Source organism: Alexandromys fortis, unplaced genomic scaffold, assembly GCF_014885135.2.
Source record: "Alexandromys fortis isolate MF-2015 unplaced genomic scaffold, M_Fortis_MF-2015_v1.1 scaffold_37, whole genome shotgun sequence".
NCBI lineage: Eukaryota > Metazoa > Chordata > Mammalia > Rodentia > Cricetidae > Alexandromys > Alexandromys fortis.
In genome coordinates this window covers 6,873,474-6,879,430 of record NW_026067914.1, presented here as the reverse complement: position 1 = coordinate 6,879,430, position 5,957 = coordinate 6,873,474, and the positions used below count along the sequence as shown (strand labels likewise).

The 5,957-nt window shown below is 46.3% G+C and overlaps 1 long non-coding RNA gene across 1 annotated transcript; it reads right to left on the bottom strand.

Moving 5' to 3' along the window:
- Positions 1-508: 508 nt before the first annotated feature.
- Positions 509-4,948, bottom strand: LOC126499756 (uncharacterized). The gene is made up of 3 exons (XR_007591180.1): positions 4,833-4,948; positions 4,518-4,579; positions 509-1,209 (listed from the first exon to the last, which is right to left on the bottom strand). It is a non-coding gene; the product is annotated as an uncharacterized lncRNA (long non-coding RNA).
- Between the last annotated feature and the right edge of the window lie 1,009 nt (positions 4,949-5,957).

Genomic DNA, 5,957 nt, shown 5'->3' with positions numbered 1-5,957 from the left:
AGTATTGGCGTTCATCGCTCTTTGCTTCTTGGCAGCAGACGCCAGTTGTTTCAAGTGCCCAATGTTGTGACTTCCCCACAACAATGCACTTGGTGCCAAAGGAAGCCCCTCTTTCCCAAGTTGCTTCTGTTAGAATAGTTATCACAGCATCAGAAAGCAAATGAAAGACCTCTTTTCTGGACACATTCCCCTCGTCACAACCAGAGGTGTATTTCCTGGTGATGTCATGATTAGGAGGGCGTTTCAACTTTAAGATGATCCCAGAGAGGTCCTGCTTGGGTGAGGGGACATCTTCCAAGGTGAAGGATTCTGTTTTCTTCTGGAACAGCTGTGGGAGAGTCTCTGTTGCTCCATACATGTTGGCGTAGCTGCTGCTAACTTGTATGACATGATTGTATTAATCAGAAAGGGGTACTTGAGCCCCAGCGTAGCTCAGCGTTAGAGTGTTTGCCTGGCATACAAGCACCTGAATTTGATCAGCAACACTGGAAAAGGAAACGTAGAAAATTATACCTAATTCTGCTCAAGGCACTTTAAATCCATCTGTTAAAAAGAGCGTCATTTGCATACTAATGTATTAGAACAAGACACCATCTGCTGGAAGCTGTAATAAATAAATCTAAGATGTCTACAATGTGACTAGCTATGCTTCAGTAGTGTGCAGTGCCCCTAGGCAGGTAATCGTTAGAAGATGCTACCCCGCTTTTTTCTTAGTCCAAGGTTGGTTTCCTGATTCCCTCAGAAGTGCCTCACAAATAGGTTTTAACAAATCTCTGGTACTTAGTGTTGTCATCTGCATCTGGAATGTCCCCACTGATCACCAGTGTGGCAGCACTGGAACGTGGCAGGAACTTCAAGAGGTAGGGCCTGTTGTTGGCAGATGTTTAGGTCTTCAGGATTTCGGTACCATGGTCTCTGCATCATTCTCTCCCTCCTCATTCTATTAGGATGACTCTTAGGCTATTAGGTGACTCCGAGGTGCACTGTGCCGAGTTCTCCTGCTGTGACACGGTGCTTTGCTACAGACCCGAAAGCAGAAGGACCGACTCACCATATGATGTCTCCAAGATCGTGAGTCAGAATAAACCTTTCTTCTTTCTATAAGCCGATTTTCCTCAGGTGTTTGTTATACTGATGATAGAAAACTGACAACGCAGTGTTCCTGTCTGCCACTAACAACCGCGACACAGAAGACCCAGAAGGTGGTAGCTGTGAAGGATGGGAGAAGAAAATTAAATGAGACTTGGAGGTTTGTAGAAAACAAATAAATGTCTCAGATGAAGACCCTTAGAGAGGCTGGTGAGAGGGCTATGCCAGTTGGCTTTTGTGAACTTGACACAAACCTAGACACTCTTGGGTAGAGGGAATATTTTCTTTAAAAATTTTCTTTATCTTTTGAGATTATAACATAATTACATTATTCCCCTTCCTTCCCTTTCCCTTCAACCAACCCCATATTTGAAAGGGGTACCTCCCTGTTTTCTTTTAAATTCATGGTCTTTTTTCCATATATATTATATATGTGTGTATGCATATATTTCTAAATATAACCTTTTCAGCTTGTACAATGTTACTTGTTTTTAGGGCTGACCACTTGGAATTGGGTAGCTAATCGGTGTGCTCTTCCCTGAGAAAGTCAATTTTTCCTTCTCTCAACATTCCCTGCCTCTAAAAGTGGTCTGTTACTTATGCTAGGCCTTAGCCAAAGTTGGTTGCTTCAATGTTGCAAATGGTACTTTGGGTGATTGCTCAGGTAGCTAATTGTCTCTGTCATATACTTCTTGCTTTGGAAGCTGCTTGATTGCACTTCCTGACTACTCAAGTAATATTATCTCCCTTTTCAGGCCTTTGATGGGGTTAAAGATTAGATAGTCATAGTTACCTTCCTCTCATGATTTAGCCAAGCTTATTTCTGATGCAAGACTTAGACTCTTTGAAATAGAATGTTTATTAAAACATTTATCATGTGTTCCTTGCTTAATATTGTTTATGTTGTTTGTAATTTTATACTTGATATCTGTTCTTATTGTATATAGTTCTGTATTGGGTTTGGATCGCTCTTGCTCTTGTTTAGACAAAAGGGGGCGGTGATGGGGAAACTTTGTTAGCCAATTATCTTCAAGAGATGGGACCAAATTAGGGTGTGGCTTTCTGGGACCCAGAGAAAAAAGCCCGCTCCCCCCAATCCAGGTGCTCTCTCTTTCTCTGTGGTTCCCTCACAGCACAGCTGAGCTTGGACTTCTTCCTGTTTTGTAAGGTTTTCCCCTTATAATAAATAAAAATATAAATTGTTTATCTTTTAGCTAGCCTGGTTATTTCCCGAATCAAGCTAACTTCTACAAAGAAACAGTGTTAGAGGTGTTAGCTTCCAACCCTGTCTCTTGGGAAGCTGAAGCAGGAAGGTCTTCCTGGGTTACATAATGACATCTTGTTTCAAAATCAAACCCAAATACAGCCACACATACATACACATACATGCATGTGTGCATGCATGGGTGCACATACACAGAGTGAGCAAAGGGTTGGGAGGACACACACACACACACAGAGAGAGAGAGAGAGAGAGAGAGAGAGAGAGAGAGAGAGAGAGAGAGAGAGAGAGAGAGAGAGAGAGAGAGAGAGAGAGAGAGAGAGAGAGAGAGAGCAGGAGAGCTCATGCTTACAGAAAGAGTCCCTTGGAAAGGATGGATATAAGTTCCACGCAGGAGAGCTACAAGTTCAACAGATGGAAGGGATAACCTGTATTTGCTTGAGAAATAGACACAATAGAGATCTGGAAATCAGCAAAAGCTTTTTCTATGCAGATTTACAACCTACCAGCTTAATGCCTTTAAAAATAAATGCCTCTGTAATCGCTCCGGTTTCCCCGTGTTGGAAAGTAGATAGCTGTCTGATCCAGCCTGCAGATGGCTTTCTGATGAAGTGCAGGCATGGGGCCTGGAAGACCTTCCTCAGAGGGTCCTGGGGGGGCCTGGAAGACCTTCCTAAGAGGGTCCTGGAGAGCCGGAGACTTGGGCCTCTTCTCTGGCTTCCGGTCTTCCTTCCAGGCTTCCCAACTTTGTGTGCAGGACTCCAGTTTTGACCAGTTTAAGACAAATTGCTTTTTCCTTTGCTGGTTTTCTCTTTGCTCTCCCAACTTCCTCCTGCACTCTATGCCAAATATTTGTGGTATTAGGGGTTCTAACCTCTTGGTCTTGCATGCCAGGCGAGCACTGTACCCCTGAACCTTCTCCCTGGCCTCTCTTCCTTTCCTAACTGCCATCTAATAATTTTATCAGTTCTCAAACTTGTAGCAAAAGCCAAGTGGAAGGGACCAAAGCCTTGATTTTGATGTAAAAACTATGTCCTTCTAAGTTATGCTTTGCTAGTCCCTTGAAGATGAGGGAAGGGAGTGCCCTAAAAACAACAGGGAAAAATGGCCTCCTTGGTCTACCCTCCTGACATTTACTCCTCAGCCTTGCTTGTGGGTTTCCCTTCCCCGAACTTTCAACCCTTCCCTCAGCCTGGACTGTGTACTTGCAGCTTCATCCAGTATTTTCCTGGATGAACCCAGGGCCTTGAGCCAGGAAAGTGCTGGCAAGAGAAGGCTGGCCCTGGGGGAGTGGTACAGGGAGGGATCCAAATCACTGACACATCTCAGCTTAAAAAAAAATCACTAAGAAGCCTGTCTGCACCGTTGTGTTATTTGGATCCATTTTGAATTCAACCCTGGGAGGAAGAAGGGTAAAAGAGAAAGAGGAAAGAAAAAAAAAGAAGAAGAAAGAAATCTTTCCTCCTACAAATAAAATACTGCAGGTATTAACTGGAGATTACAAAAGACAGTAAAAGGAGCCAAGAAATGGTGGGAGTGCGTGTGGGGTGGAGGCGGGGGTGGAGGACCAGAATAGAGGTAGTGTGTGGAGCTGATTGTTGAGGCAGATGCTGATGGAGACTAAATTACACACACACACACACACACACACACACACACACACACACACACACACAAGGCAAGTGCACAGAGCCCCCCACAGACAATCTGTGTCGTCCCCTCCCGACAAGCTGATTGTTGAGACAGATGCTGATGGTGACTAAATACACACACACACACACACACACACACACACACACGAACGCATGTGCACATACACACACACACACACACAGACCCCCCCCACAGACAACCTGTGTTGTCACCTCCTGACAAGCCCGGAGAACTGGGACCTACATCTAGCCACTTTCTTCCTTCAGAGGGACGTTATTTTTTCTCCTTGTTTTGGAACATGATACCCAGCTCTGCAGTATGTGGGTGTCTTTAAAAACCAAAATGAAGTGTTACTCAGGGGTGCAAAACCTGGCACACAGCCTGAAGTATCTGTGAATTTTGCCTCCCAGGCAGCTATCCGTCCTCTACCCCCATAGCAACACTATGGTTTTGGGGGGAGGGGCGAGTTTGTTTATTCTCCGTCCATGTGATTCTGGTAAGAGGGGCTCCCACCCCTGGCAGACCTAATGCCCCTCCTCCAAGTTGAGTGTACCTGTCAACCGAAGCAATCCTTGACGCTGGAAGGTCCCTGTGATTTCTTCAACTCTTTTCACCCTGTGGTGAAAGAAAGGCTGTGGTTACCAGACATCCTGCGGTATTAGTGTAGAGCTGCCCCTGGCTGTTCCATGAGATCTTGCCCGAGAGTGAAGCCAAAGAAGAGACCCCACTGAGTGAGGACGAGAAGGCCCCTGAGGATGGATTCAGCGGTACCCCATGCGTGCGTTAGTCCCATTGTTCCTGCTTCCATGCCTTTGCTTTAAACCACCCCACAGTTACTCTTCCATCACTCCTTTCCAGTGTGCCCTACCTAATAACGGTGGCGTGAGAAAGCCCAAGATGTTTATCCGGGTCCCTGGACTGGGCAGACCAAATGAGAGCAGCCGCTAGCGAGCATTGCCCCAGCAGGCAGCCCGGGGACTTAACATTTCCAGATCTTGTTTGACTCCCAGAGTACAGCTGCTTCTGAGAGAGAGAGAGAGAGAGAGAGAGAGAGAGAGAGAGAGAGAGAGAGAGAGAGAGAGAGAGAGCCCCAGGCAGGAGCTGGCAGCAAGAACTCAGTTTAATAATCACCATGTTCAGTTCTGGGCTATTGTATAGCTGTGCTCTCCGAGGACACCCGTGAACAAAAACGAATGTACGTTAAGGTCGGACCAGCATTCAAGAAGCCAGGGCCTCCTCTTGTTCCCGCATGCAAAGGGATAATTGTTCTCAGACTCCCTGGAAGAGACAGCTCTTGGCTCCCTCACAGGAGCCCGTGTGAATCTGTTCTTTGAATGGAGAGCAGCAGGAAGCAGCTGTTCAGGGAACGGGCAATTAGAAAGGAGAGGCGGCTTTAATATTTATCCTCTGGCCAACAAGGAGGGAGTGAGTGCTTCTATGGTGGCAGGGATGGAAACTGGAATGAGGGGCAAAAAACCCGTGCCCCCAAGAAGCGTGTTGCTGGGTTAGGAGTGGGCGAGAAAATCCAAGCGTATACAGTGCAGGTGGTGTACCTACGCGGAAATCCAGTGACAGAAGAATGCCCTCTACCAACGGCATTCCCCTCTCCTTAGCTTCTAGAATGTGCCTCATTCAAGGAGGCCCCACGCCTAGGTAGGGTCAGGATGAACCATGATTTTAAGCCGGTGATACCCAAGTTTGGTTTGGGGGGAGGACTCCATCCAGTTCTGGACCCCATCCTCAGAGGTTTTGATTCAGTCACTCTAGGTAAGGGGTACAGATTTGTATTTCCAGTAGGTTTCAGAGTGGTGTGGATGTTTCTGGCCGGAGGATGCTTCTTAAAGCATCCTCATCCCGACACCTACTACTGTCAGTTCTCCGTAGCCTGTGGGCTTGTCTAATTAGGGGTTGCTGTCTGGGTCAAGCATTTACAGATTCTTGACATCAAAATCAGAGACCTGAAGAAGCTCATACAGACTGCAAAACGGCAAGG